Below are 14,862 nucleotides of genomic sequence, written 5' to 3' on the forward strand. Positions count from 1 at the left end.
TGGGGGCTGGAGAGACGGCTCAGCAGTTAAGAGCCTTTGTTCTTGCAGAGGATCTGGGTCTAATTCCTAGCATCCCCATGACAACTGATAACCATCTATAACTCCAGTTGCAGGGCATCCTATGCCCTCTTCTGACTTCTGTGGGAACCAGTCACACAGATGGTGCACAGGCATGCATGAGAGTAAAACACTCACACACATAAAATAGAATTTAAAAATCTAAAAGAAAAATTGAAAAGGAATATTTGACAGTGCTGGTATGGATTTATCTCTGTGTTATTGATTCTGTGTAATTGATCTATGACTCTATCCTCTCACTAATGCCATGTTCTCTTTGTTATATAGCTTTAAAGTAAGTGTTAAGATGAAAATGTGAGTTACCCGGCTTTATTCTTCTCTATCAATATTGTGTTGAATAGTCTATGCGTTTTAAACTTATTAAAAGCTAAATGTGTGTGTGTGTGTGTGTGTGTGTGTGTGTGGTGTATGGATGGTGGTGTGCTCATACTTCATGTTGAAGTAAGAGGACAATGTGCTGGAATTGCTTCTCCCCATCCACTGTGTGGGTCCTAGGGATCCAATTCAGGTTGGCAGGCTCGGTGCTTTTACCTGCTAACCATCTTTCCTCACTTAACTATAAACTTTAATCGGTATGTCAATCTCCATAAAATAGTTCGTTGCAGTTTTGATTAAGATTTTATTGACTCTATAGAGCAAGTTGGGGGAAATGGACGGTTTAACACTACTGGGTTTTCTAGTTCATTAATATTGATTACCTATTTAGTTATTCAGATTTTCTTTGATTGATTAACCAGTGTTTAGTTTCTTCTCTCATAGAACCTACGTTTTTAGACTTATATCTACATATTTTACTTTTTTGCTTCTTTATTTCAGTAGTTAGTATTATTATTTTTATTTCAAATCTAATAATTTACTATTGTCATACAAGAAAGCAGTTCACCTCTGTCTCTTAGCCTTGTACCCTGAATTCACCTGTCAGCCTTGTATCCTGAGACCTTGCTATACTTTTTATTAATTCCAAGAAGTATAGCCCACCATACCAGGATCAATCTCATGTAACTCTGGGAAGCGACTGTCTAATACTTCAGATGTTTTACACATGGAAAGCATGCGTGCCATGAGCAAGGTCAGCTTTTGTCCTTCTTTCCAATCTTTATCTTCTTATTTCAGGACTTACGACATGACGAGGGTAGGAATACTGCGAGAGCACCTCAGTTGCTCTCAGTATTCCTACCCAAGGCTCTCAGTCTTGGGAAACTGTCGAGCTTTCTTAGCGTGAACTATCTAAGCAGTAGGTTGCTTTGCTTCACAGTCTTCTGACCCCTCCCCCCTGCTCTGCTGTGTATTCCCGCGGAAGCCCCTACCCTCTCAGATGTGCTACCCTACCTTTTAGCAGCCAAGAGAGCTAGTCTCCTTTTCACGACACTCTGGTCAGAGCCGTTCTGTTTTACATCATAAGTTTATTATTAGCATGTGCATCTGTACATGGGTGTGAGCACACGTGTGTGTGTGTGCTGTGCATGTATGTGCGTGTGCTCATGTAGGGGGGGCATGTTTTATGTTTTGAAGCAGCTTCAGGTTCTCACCAGAGGTGAGGCGAGGGCCCAGAGATTCTTTTTACGTTTGCATCTCCATATAGACATCTTTCTTCATCATTAATATTGCCACCAGAATGGTACATTGATTACAGTGATGAGTCTGTAGACATTTTGGAGAATTTTTTTTTTTTTTTTTGGTTTTTCTAGACAGGGTTTCTCTGACAGCCCTGGCTGTCCTGGAACTCACTCTGTAGATCAGGCTGGCCTCGAACTCAGAAATTCGCCTGCCTCTGCCTCCCAAGTGCTGGGATTAAAGGCGTGTGCCACCACGCCTGGCGAGAATTTTTTTTTAACCATTGAGGAAATTCACCTCTTCTTTAGTGTTCTGAGGTTAGTGGTTGTTTTGTTGTTGTTGTTTTTAGTCGTGGATGGGTATTGGATTTTGTTAACCGCTTTTCTTATTCTTCATTAGCTTGCTGATGTTCTGAATTACATTAATAGACTTTTAAATATTTAACTAGTGTTGCCTAGTTGGATCACACCCCACATGGCCCTGATGGATAGGTCTTTTTTTCACTGATGGATCCAATTTGTTCACAGTTTGTTGAATATTTTAATGTATTTGTTCATATACATGTCTGCATTCTCCCTTCCCTCCAATATTTTCCTCTCAGCATTAGGGGAGTGCTGACTTCATTTATCCGGGTTAGAGAGTGTTCACTCAGACAGTCCGGCTGGAGGATACGGCAGGGCTTATCAAGCAGATGCAACTCCAGTTGATACACACAAAGTCCTCATCCTGTATCTGTACCTTGGACAGTGTGCTTATTTCCTGATTCAGCAAATCTCAGTTTTTAGCCCAGACCTGCTGTGTCACCTGCATGATCATGGATCCACTAATGGCTACTTCAGCAAATAATTCCTGAACCCATGCCAGGCTGGAAAAGAGCAGTGAATAAAAAAAGAACAAAATTCTTGACTTCTACCTTGTATTTTTTTTTTCCCCTCATGATTCACTGAACAACTTCCTGTATTTTTCCAGTATCTACACAATGAGCTAAGCATGGTGGCACATGCCTTTAATCCCAGCGCTCAGGAGGCAGAGGCACCTGGAGCTCTGTGACCTCAAGACCAGCCTGTTCTATGAAGTGGGTTCCAGATCACACAGTGAGACCTTCTCTCAATAAAACATTTAAAAAAAAAGATAATCTGTCTGCCTGGTTGGGACAGCTGTGTTACATAAGCTAAGGCACGCTAAGGCATGTAAGAACATTCTGTGTGCCTGCTACTGTTATTATCATTATGCACCAATAGTTTAACATTGTTCTGTATTGGCTGATTCAGTAGTTACAATCTAGCCTTAGAGATGCCCAGGCCACTCCCCCACTCCCTGCCCTAACTCTGTAGTCCTGTAGTTTCTGGCTCTCTGCTTCTGCAGGTGGCCCTTGTGACCTCTGGATTTACTCATCTATCTTATGAAATCCCTTTGTTGACCTAGAGTTACCTTGCTTGGCAAATAGTTGGGTAACTTTCTGCTTTTGAAATTACAAAAAAATTGCAGTGTGTGTGTGTGTGTGTGTGTGTATGATAGGTATGTGGGTTTAAGTGCAGACACACACATGCCACAATGTAAGTAAGTGTGGAGGTCAGAGGACAAGCTTGGGTATCAGTCCCAGCCTTCCACTTTGTGTGAAACAGGGTCTCTGTTTGCACTCACTGTGTGTGCTAGGGTAACTGGCTTGAGAGCTTCCAGCCATTCTCCTGCCTTTCCTCCCACTCTGCTGTAGGAGCGCTATGGCTTCAGGTACATCCTGCCGTGCAGGTTTATGTGGGCTCAGAGGATCTAAACTCAGATCCTCATGTTTTCTTCTTAGGGCTAACTGTCTCCTCAGCCCTACACTTTAATTTATGAAAAGGAAGGAGGTGAGGAACACAATTTATTGATGATCCAATGGTTTTTTGTCTGTATGCTCTCTAAAGATTGTGGACTTTTGGCTTAGGTTACAGTGATAGTGGATTCTATTAGTTCTCTTTAGTCATGCCTGAACATAAGTCAAAAACCTGCTGTCTGGAGCACTCTAGCATGGATAGCCTTCACTGCTTAGCCTGACCCAGTGGAGATGAGAAAGAAAACACCCTCCCTCCTGTTAAGGAGCCTACCTCTGTTCCAGAAATCTGGGGCTCTTCATCTTCACTGTGTCCACAAAGATCCCCAAAACAACACCTGCTCAGCCTGACAGTGGCTCTACCCTACCTAGAGAGCGAGCTATGTAAAGATAGGTAATTATAAATAAAGTCTTATTACTCTCTTTGGCTTGGCACCATTAAACACAATAATCAGATTTGAATGCCCCATTGCCATGGATTTCATTCCCGGCCCAGATGGCATCCCTGAGTTCTAATCCTCGCTCACCGCTTTAGCCGTCCTCACATGTTCTTGATTCTACATCAAATTAGGTCTTTGCTCTTCACTCTCCTCCCCGGAAGTCAACATTTTAAGCACTAAGTTTTACATCGTTCCACATTTCTCTTCTTTTCCCTGCAAGACACCTGAGTCCAGTGCTGGAGGAAGCTGCTTTCTAATCTCTGGTTGTTGTTTCATTTCCTCTCTCCAGCATTTGGACCTTTCATGGCCACCCTTTCTCCGGCTAATGAGCTTGTTTCTTTCCAGCATCCCAGCCTTTTGCGTTTTCTCTCTTGGTTTTATATATGTGCTTGAATGTGTTCTCACAACTGACTGTGTAGTTGGAAGTGTTGTGGCTGAACAGTATTTGGAGACAAAGCTGCTTGACCTCAGCCTGGTTCAGTCAGTTGCCTCAGGAGCAGCTTGGCAGGTACTGGCTCCCGCATTGGGTCAGCTCCTGGGCGCCCCCTGCAGTCTTCCTACATTTGTAGCATCTGCAACCTCATTCCCTTCCTTTGCACACTTCCCACACGGCCCCTATCCCCACCCCTGACAGCAAGAGTGATGTTAAGAAAGACAGATGACACCCAAATGGAGGTGACAAAGGAATCGCATGAGAGACATAACAACAAACAGAGCTCTGAGACATGTTTTCCCCAAAGACTCCATCCCTTGCCGCACATCTGACTTTCTCTAGGGAAGGAAATGAAAAGACACTGTGGACTCCAGCAGTTTAGACTCCTTTGGGTTACAAGCCTTGTTAGAGGAAGCTGAGCCTGAGAATAGATTTATCTCTTGAGAAAACAGGAACGTATCTCATAGCAAGCACTGAAAAGATGAATTAAATTATCTAGTTATAATTGCCCCAAGAAGCTAATCTTAGTAACCCAGAGAGAGGAATAATTATGTTGGATGAGTAGTAAAGAATGTGGATTCTACCTCTGGAATCTTCTTTTATTTTTAATTATGGCAATCACATCAAATCAACCAGTTTAGTCTTTTTAAGGCTATAAGTGAGTGACAATAAGTGCAGTCACGATGCTATATGAACACCATCAGTCTTTATTGCTACAATGTTTTTATTACCCCAAAGGAAAACTTGTGTCCTTTAAGCAATAACTGTCACCACTTTCAACTGTTAATAGCATCTATTCTAGTTTCTGTCGGGGAACTTGCCAACTTTAGGTCCAACACATAAATGGTGGCATCGATGTTTATTGCGAATCAAATCCAGATCCACACCCCCAGTCGACCGTGATAGTTTTTAGAGTGAAATTCTTACACATTTCTTCTTCCCTTCTCTTCATCACCCAGTCACAATAAACAACGAAGGCTCTTTTGAAACTTTTGGTGAGCTTTGGAGATAAAGGGGTAGTCCAGTGCGTGAGCCTTGGGAAGTAATGAAGATGCCACTCTAGGAAGACGAGAGATGGAATCAAGCCCAGAGATGTCGGCCTGAGAAGGAGGGAGAATCCTGTAGAGGTGACGGCTCACATATCTCCAGGACAAGGGAGAAGACTGGCAAGAGGAATCCATCAACCACTCGGTTCACAGAAATGCCAAGTGTTTCCATCGGCAATGGTGATGGGTGGCTCTCCCTACAAGGAAGGATTTCTGAACTGGCGAGAAGCTTCCCTAAACTTGGATCTACTCAAAAAGGTAAAAGAGGCACGGACAAAGTCGAGAACTTGAGATGCCCAAGTAAACCTGCCCAGTTTCTAGGCTCTCTCCCAACCCGTCCTTATCTTTTGGGAGATCTTTAAGTTGAAGTCTTAAAAACGCAGGGGTGGGGGTACCATCCTTGTTCAGGTCTTGCAGAGCAGTCATGTTGTTGAGACTTCATTCGTAAAATTAAAAGAAAAAAAAAAAAGTAGGGTGGGCCGGTGAGATGGTTTCAGCATATAAAGCATGTGCTGGGCAAGTCTGATGGCTGGAAGCCATGTAAAGGTAAGAGAAAGAGAGACGGAGACGGAGACGGAGACGGAGACGGAGACGGAGACGGAGACGGAGAGAGAGAGAGAGAACAGATTTCATAAAGTTGCCCTCTGACCCCCACATGCTCCCCACCTATGTGCCATAGCATGTCTATATGCAAGTGCTCGTGTGTGCGCACACACACCATACACACAATAATTATAAATTTAAAATATTTTTGAAAGTTTTAACAATAGGAGACAAAAAAAGAAAAACGAATAAAATATTATGAAGTACTTGGGTTGAAAACTTCAGTCTATGCTCTTTGGAAAGACAAAATTTAACTTATTGCAGGAGTGATTCCATTATCCTGATCGGCACCTTTTCTATAGCTACTCCTTAACACTGAGGGCTACAGAGGGACAGCCACGCCCTTCCTAGCCATACCTCTAGAACAGAGCATCTTCTGTTCCCTACTGCTCTGCCTGGTACCCAAAGTGAAGCTCTGTGCTCCTTCCTGGACAGGGCTGTGAGCAAGCACACGGCAATGCAATACACCCCCTGCCTTCCACCAACACATCATCTACTTCCATCCTCACTACAAAGTTCATTTTGTGTGGTCCACCTTACTCTTAACTGACCATTATGTCATGACCATTATGACCATGATGTCCTTCGATGGTTATGGAGATCTCATCTTAAGTTCATCTTGTCTTCCCTGACAGTTCTAAGGGCCAGGGCAAGGAAGAGACCAGAAGCTGGCCAGTGTTTGCCTGACTGTCACAGTCCTCATGTTACCTGCTGTATTTCAGAATGCACGAGTCAGCATGGAACAAGAACCAGAGGTATGGGGTCCTGCCTGGGTACCTAGCTCACAAGGTCCCTGCTGGGAAGCCAAAGGATAGTGGTTGGTTATCAGGTAGCTGGAAAAATGCCCTCCTCCCACAAGGAAGGCAAAAGCCTTGAAAATGAAGATGGAATTGAGACAATCCCACAGTTATCTTCCTTGAAAAAATTAAAGTTATTTTATTTTAAGTGTATGGGTGTTTTGGTTGCATGTGAGGGGCTTATGGAAGCCAGAAGGTGTCAGATCTCCTGGGACTATAATTCTGGACAGTTGTGAGCCACCATGTGGGTGCCGGACAGGAAACCCAGATCCTCTGGGAGAGCAGTCAGTGCTCTTTATGGCCGAGCCACCTCTTTGGCACAAATATTGTTCTTAATTATTCCCAGAGCACTTGAAGCTCTTGCAAACACTGCCAGCTCTGCCTTAACCTAAGAAGGAAGTTATTAGAGGGTTCATCTAATTATCAATGTGTAGGAATAAACTGTTTGTTTGTTTGTTTGTTTTTGTTGTTTTTCAAGACAGGGTTTCTCTGTATAGCCCTGGCTGTCCTGGAACTCACTCTGTAGACCAGACTGGCCTCGAACTCAGAAATCCGCCTGCCTCTGCCTCCCAAGTGCTGGGATTAAAGGTGTGTACCACCACTGCTTGGTCAGGAATAAACTTTCTTAACAGAGATAATGACAGTAAAGTTGGATAAAAAGGAAAAAGTATGCGAAGTGCTAGATGCAGGTTTCTATAGGAGAAACAGGGTGGCCACAGGCGCTTGCAAAAGCTCTTCTTGGTATCACCCAGCCTCGTGCTTTTCTCCCATAATGGGAAAAAGGGAAGCAGCCTCATCTGACAGCAGAAACAGGACGAGTAGAGAATGGGCCTCCGAGATGAGAGCACACACACAGACGTAGGAAATCTCATAGAACAGAAGAGATCTGGAACAACGACATTAGCTTCTGTGTGGGGTGGGACAACCTCGAAGTGGCTCCCCAGAACAATGGCTTATGAGTCTATTAACGGATACCAGGGCCAGGGCTTGACTTTGGAAACAAATATAATGGGCTGGAATTTCCCTAGCCCCATGCTTCAATGGAAATGTTTCTGTCATGAAATTACCCATACAATTTCCTAATATATTATAAAATACATAAAACATATAGTACTGTCTCTACCCCCCACTTAAAATACTGAAAAATTGGAGGTAGTTTGGATAATTGACTTAAGCACCAATAGAAGGCGACAGGAGGTGTGTGTATAGGGTTAGAGGTAGCAGAGGTGGTGCTTGCCCAAGCAGGTGCATGTGGAGGCCAGAGGAGAGAGATGCTGGGATCTTTTTCTGAATTGTTCCTCTATCCTATTGCTTTAGATAGGATCCCTCCCTGAACCCGGAGCTCACTGGTTAGGTTAGAACTGGCTGGCTGGGGAGACTCAGGAGCTGCTTCTCTGACATCAGTGCTGGGCTTGCAGGTGTGAGCTGCCGTGTCTAGCTTTTATGTGGGTGCTGGAGACCTGAATCTGCCTCCTCAAGCTTATGCAGGAAGCACTTTGCTCTTGGAGGCACTTGCCTAGCACTGGGAGGCTGTTGAGCTACTAAACATCTGAGCATATGGATCATGCGGCACACTGATATGATACTCAACAAAGCAAGGCCAAACAAAACACTCACGTAGGAAAGGGCCTTTGTTACTTCTCCAAGCTGCTGTTTTATGGCCACAAGGGACTCCCTCCTATTTATTACTCCTGGGTGAATGCTGATCTGGAGGCTAGAGTGGCATAGCACTATAACTATCAATCATGCTGTCACCAGTGAGAAGCAATCTGTTCTCTTCTCCGAGTGCTTGTTGAATCATGTTGGCCTGAAGGGGTGACAAAGGCACGGCTTATAGACCCAGCCTGCCTCTCCGCACTGCCTGATCCTGAAGGGAACTGAGGTATGTGCTGCCTAGGGACCTCCGGCAGGAAGGAGGGTGGGTGACCTCTGTGAGTACCCAAACACTTCCAGGGTACTTTGTTAGGGGAAAGTCCATCACTTCCATCAGGCAATCAAGCACAACTTTTTATTGTGTTCCACTCTGTTCCAGTTGCTTCTCTTTTTCTCAAGTTCCCAGACCCTAGGAAGTTTTAATCTGATGTGAAATCTTTAAGGAAAGCAACACATGGAAATGAAATTTTTAGTTTAAAGGAAAAAAAGGGGAAGGTGGGTTTTCTAGTGCAAGCATTCTAAACGACCACTTGGGAAGTATCCAGCATTTTAAATGATCTAGCCTTGGACGTCCCATCTGCTAGCTGGATGTGGTGGCATGAGTTTGAAAACCCAGCAGTTTCAAGGAGGGTGAAAGAGGAGGTCCAGAGTCTGAGGTTGGCTTAAGCTGTAGACTAGAGCCCTTTCTCCAAAAGCAAACCAATAATTAAACAGAAGAAGGCACTCCTGCAGTTGGAGAGAGCAGAGACCCATTCAGATCCCACTTAAAAAAAAAAAAAAAAAAAAAAGAAAGAAAGAAATCCACTTTTATTTATTTAATTTCCATTAGTTTAAATCCAGGATGGGTACAGCATCACACAGATTCTGTGTCCAATGGCCTTTAAAAGAATACCCAAGATATAAGATACAATTTGCGAAACACATGAAACTCAAGAAGAACGAAGACCAAAGTGTGGACACTTTGCCCCTTCTTAGAACTGGGAACAAAACACCCATGGAAGGAGTTACAGAGACAAAGTTTGGAGCAGAGACAAAAGGATGGACCATCTAGAGATTGCCATATCCAGGGATCCACCCCATAATCAGCCTCCAAACGCTGACACCATTGCATACACTCACTAGCGAGATTTTGCTGAAAGGACCCTGATATAGCTGTCTCTTGTGAGACTATGCCAGGCCCTAGCAAACACAGAAGTGGATGCTCACAGTCAGCTATTGAATGGACCACAGGGCCCCCAATGGAGGAGCTAGAGAAAGTACCCAAGGAGCTGAAGGGATCTGCAACCCTATAGGTGCAACAACAATATGAACTAACCAGTACTCCCCGGAGATTGTGTCTCTAGCTGCATATGTAGCAGAAGATGGCCTAGTCGGCCATCAGTGGAGAGGCCCATTGGTCGTGCAAACTTAATATCCCTCAGTACAGGGGAATGCCAGGGCCAAGAAGTGGGAGTGTATGGGGAGGGGAGTGGGGGGGTATGGGGGACTTTTGGGATAGCACTGGAAATGTAAATGAAGAAAATATCTAATAAAAAAAAAAGGCTGCTTCGGAATTTGACATGAACCATGCCGTTGTTTCCACGGCCCGGGTTACTTTTCTCCAGTCACTCTGGTTCTGTTTGGTTTGCCTCCAGGAATCTCTGTGCTGTGTTGTGCTTTAGACACATACACACTTGTCTTGCCTAAGTAGAACTCACTTTCATCTGTGGCATTAAAAACCTTCAACTTGGGCTGGTGAGATGGCTCAGTGGGTAAGAGCACCCGATTGCTCTTCTGAAGGTCCGGAGTTCAAGTCCCAGCAACCACATGGTGGCTCACAACCATCCGTAAGGAGATCTGACTCCCTTTTCTGGAGTGTCTGAAGACAGCTACAGTGTACTTACGTATAAATAAATAAATCTTTAAAAAAAACAAAAAACCTCACTTTCATCTGTGGCATTAAAAACCTTCAACTTGGGCTGGTGAGATGGCTCAGTGGGCAAGAGCACCCGATTGCTCTTCTGAAGGTCCGGAGTTCAAGTCCCAGCAACCACATGGTGGCTCACAACCATCCGTAAGGAGATCTGACTCCCTCTTCTGTCTGAAGACAGCTACAGTGTACTTACGTATAAATAAATAAATCTTTAAAAAAAAAAACAAAAAAACAAAAAACCTTCAACTTTAAGAAAAGCCGTGTGCGCTCTGGGGTTCCGGAGACCTTGTTTGTAGCCGGCAAAACTGGCCTTGCACCTCAGCCTTCCAGACACACTTGCTTATTTTTAGAGGTTGCCAACTTGCTCCACAGGCACCAAGATGACGGAAAGAGACCAGATCCTACTTTTTAAAAGAACAAAGGTGACGATTGCTTTGTTTTTGATTTTTGTTTTTGCTTTTTTAAAAAGTGTTTTGAAAGATACTGCTGTGGCCATCTTTGGACGACACTAGTTTTCAAAAGTCAAATGGGTTTAGATAGTAGAATGGATACATGTATGCTGGTATATGATTCCAGTGAAGATGGCAAAACAGCAGGCAAGGAAAACAATGTGGTCCAATCTAGTCACTAAACAAAAGAAGGGATACATATTGCTAAACCCTAGTGAGATTATTTTTCTTTTTAAAATCTTCACATTTAGGAAGGATAACAAGTAGGTGCTGAACATTCATTTCTCAACTTGGGTGGTGAATTTCAACCTTTTTTCTGTTATAAATCATTGCATGGTACGCCTTTGCTTTGGGTACTTTTCTGTCTTATATTTAATAATAAAAAAGGTGAAGGAATTCATCTCTTAGTAAGGAGAACAGGTTTGTTGGTCTCTTATGTTTGGTGGTTGGACTGGGGACTCAGGATCTCTACCACTGAACTACATTCTCTTCCTTTTTTACTTTTTATTTTGAAACGGGATCTAACTATGTTGTACAGGAGGCCTTGAATTTTCCATCCTCTTCCCTCAGCCTCCTGAGTGGCTGGGATTTATAGACCTATGCCACCAGGTCTAGATACTAGGTTTATTCGAAAAAAATCATTGTGAACCCTAGAAACATTACTCAGCAATAAAACAGGATGTTAAATTCCATTTCCATCTCTAAAAATTCCGTTGGGTTAATTTTTGGTGAGTTATTTTTGATTTCTACACATATTAATAAAATTTTGTGCTCAATGTGCAAAACTTGCATAAATGTAAAAAGTCATGCTGCATATATGAATTATGGATGCTTAATGTAGCATTTTTACATAGTTTGTATATCTGTAGTTTTAATGGCTACTTGGTCTCTCATTTTATTTAAATAAATACCACGTTCTTTATCTTTTCTTGTCTTTACGACTTTCAGTAGTTTTAAGCCCTCCAGTTTGTCATCACCTCTAAACTGATTGAAAGCTAGATCTTAGGTATCCTAAATTATTCATTATCTCATCTAATTCCACAGCAGCCCATTTTATAGATGAGCAAACTGAGACTTAAAGATGTCAAATAACTTGCAAGTTTCACAAGGACTACGTTCCACCACAGTCCTGACAGCTACACTCTAGTACTCTCAATCCTTAGGCCACATTTGTTTTGAACTCTTTCCATTCTGCCCATTAAGTGGAGGGCCAAAATCATGCCACGTCTGGGGAAACTAATTTCAGGGCTTCTCTGTATAACTTCATTCATAAAGATGGCATCGACGAATGCCTACACATTATCTTCTTTCCTTGGTCCACTTGCATGATCTTTGAAAGTCTTGTTTTCTCTTTTTGATGTGTTTTGGATGTTGGTGTTTGTAAAGTAAGAATTAAATATTTTTGCCGGGCAGTGGTGGCGCATGCCTTTAATCCCAGCACTTGGGAGGCAGAGGCAGGCAGATTTCTGAGTTTGAGGCCAGCCTGGTCTACAGAGTGAGTTCCAGGACAGCCAGGGCTACACAGAGAAACCCTGTCTCAAAAAACCAAAAAAAAAAAAAAGAATTAAATATTTTGGTATTGTTTATTTGTGTGTTCATGGTGTGTGTGTGTATGTATGTAGTGTACACATGGATATGCAGGCCATCCAGAGGCCAGAGGAAGATGTCTGTAGTTTTCCTTTAATTGCCCTCAGTCCAATTCTTTAAATAGAGGGTTTCTTACTGAACCAGAAACGCGTCCACTGATTTTTGGCTGTCCTTCCTACAGAAAGGATCTGGCCGTCTCTGCCCACTAATCACAAGCACAGCCGAGCCTGCCCTTCTGCATGGTTCCAGCTCAGGTCTTCTCGCTCGAGTAGTGAGCACTGAACTATTTCCTCAGCCCCTGCTCCTACTTTTGAAAACAAAGGTGTGTGTGTGTATTATGTTTACATATATATGGATACATATACCTATGTTATGATTACTCTTCTTTTACCATGCAATTTTTTTGTTTTTTGTTTTTTGTTTTTTTCAAGACAGGGTTTCTCTGTATAGCCCTGGCTGTCCTGGAACTCACTCGGTGGACCAGGCTGGCCTCGAACTCAGAAATCCACCTGCCTCAGCCATGCAATTTTTACTAACAATCAAAAAGTATTTTTTTTTTAGGTTTTTGTGTGAACTTTTTACAAGAACAGTAATATTTCTCCATTTCTTTAAAAACCTTTAAAATATTGACTGTAGTATTGGGGCTTTTATATATAATAGTTTATATATAATAAATGCCTTTAAAATTCAGTATCAAGAAAAGTACTTGGCTCTTCCCATCAAGTAAAATGTTTCTTCTGATCAATGAAAATTTTACAACCTTACATTATCATTTTTACTTTTGTTTTGGCTGCCAGTACTTCTTGCAGACTTCAAAGTTAAAGTTTACTTAGCACAGTGGTCCTCAGTCTCCCTGACGCAGCGCCCTTTAATAGTTTCTCATGTCATGGTGACCCCCAACCATATCATTATTTGGTTGCTACTTTATAACTGTAAGTTTGCTACTGTTGAATCATAATGTAAATATCTGGTACCCAGAATACCTGACGTGTGCCCCTGTGGGGTTAAGAGCCACAGGTTGAGAGCCACTTAGTACAATGACTCTACCCTGGGTCTCAGACAGTATAGATTTTGTCTATCTTTGTTTTCTGTTTCCAGGACAAAGTTCCAGGCAAAGAAACAGCTCAAGGTGGGAGTCTCATTTTTCAAATGTGCAAGCATCATATAACTCTGTGGCTGTTTAGTAGCTTGTTTCAATTTCGGTATGAAGCACCATCCTGTATACTCTGAAGCAACTCTACTAACCACTCCTTGCTGCACAAAGGGATGCTGTCTATTGAGAATTTTCTTTCTGTTTCACAGAACCATCTCTTATTGGAATTTGTTATAAAGGAAGAACAGTCTTAGGGACAGTTTTCTGGGTTTTGTCTCTTTAGTGTTAGGATGGAAGGTGGCTCAAAGATTTACCTTCTGAGAATTTATCTGGAAAAGATCCAGCAAGGAGCACCTGAAATCCACTGTGAGTGGACCATGCACCTCTTATGCTGCCCTCTGAACTCTGGCTGTGTCTCAGCTCCACCCTTGCCCTTTGCCTGGAGCTACAACACGTCTTTCTGGACTCCGGTCTTCTACTAGGCACTGCCCCACTCTGACATTCTATCTCTTTCTTCTTCAAAGCAGGTGGCTCATGTTGCTGCTGCTTCTCCTTGCACTCCTGACCTTTTCCTTTGGTCACTCTTTCTGGTCCCTTACTTCAGACAGTTGACATTGCTTTCCTGGTGGGAATCATGCCAACACAGAGGTTCAGCCTTTGTTCATTTCCGGTCACTGCCTTGTCTGGAAAGGGCCCCAGGGCCACTGTTCCAGAGACTCCTGCTGTCTTCCCGTTCTATGTTCTATCTTATCTAGAAGATTGAGAACTTACAATGTGACATCAATGTCTTTCTTCTCAAAGTATGTGTTTCATATGGTCTCTTTTTCTTTGCTTGTTATGTAAGCAATGAAGTAACAAGGTTAAACTACATGAAAATTCCAATCTCAGGCTGGGGATGTAGCTAAATTATGGAGCGTTTTTCTAGTGTGCATACCACATTGGGTTTCATGATCAGCGGTGTCAGTTTTGCTCTCCAGTCTGCTCTGTGGCTTTGGGGCTCGCTAACCTTTTAATTATATGAGTTATTCCTGGGGCGGGAGAGATGACTCAGTGGTTAACAGTACTTCCTGCTCTTCCAGAAGACTTGACTTTGGTTCCTATCACATTGGGCTGCTCACCACCCAATGTAGCTTCAGCTCCAGAAGTTGGACGCCCTCTTCTGGCCTTTGCAGGCACTCATACACACTGATACACAGACACACACAGACACAGACACAGATACAGACACAGACACACACACACACACACACACACACACACACACACACACACACACACAGACACACACACACACACACAGAGACACACACAGACACACATGAAAAGAAAAGAAAATCCTTTTTTAAAGTTAGTTCTTAAATCAAGAGACAGATTTAGAGACAAGCCCTTTTAGCTTGTTTCTCT

Source organism: Mus musculus, chromosome 6 (assembly GCF_000001635.26).
Source record: "Mus musculus strain C57BL/6J chromosome 6, GRCm38.p6 C57BL/6J".
NCBI classification, from domain to species: Eukaryota; Metazoa; Chordata; class Mammalia; order Rodentia; family Muridae; genus Mus; species Mus musculus.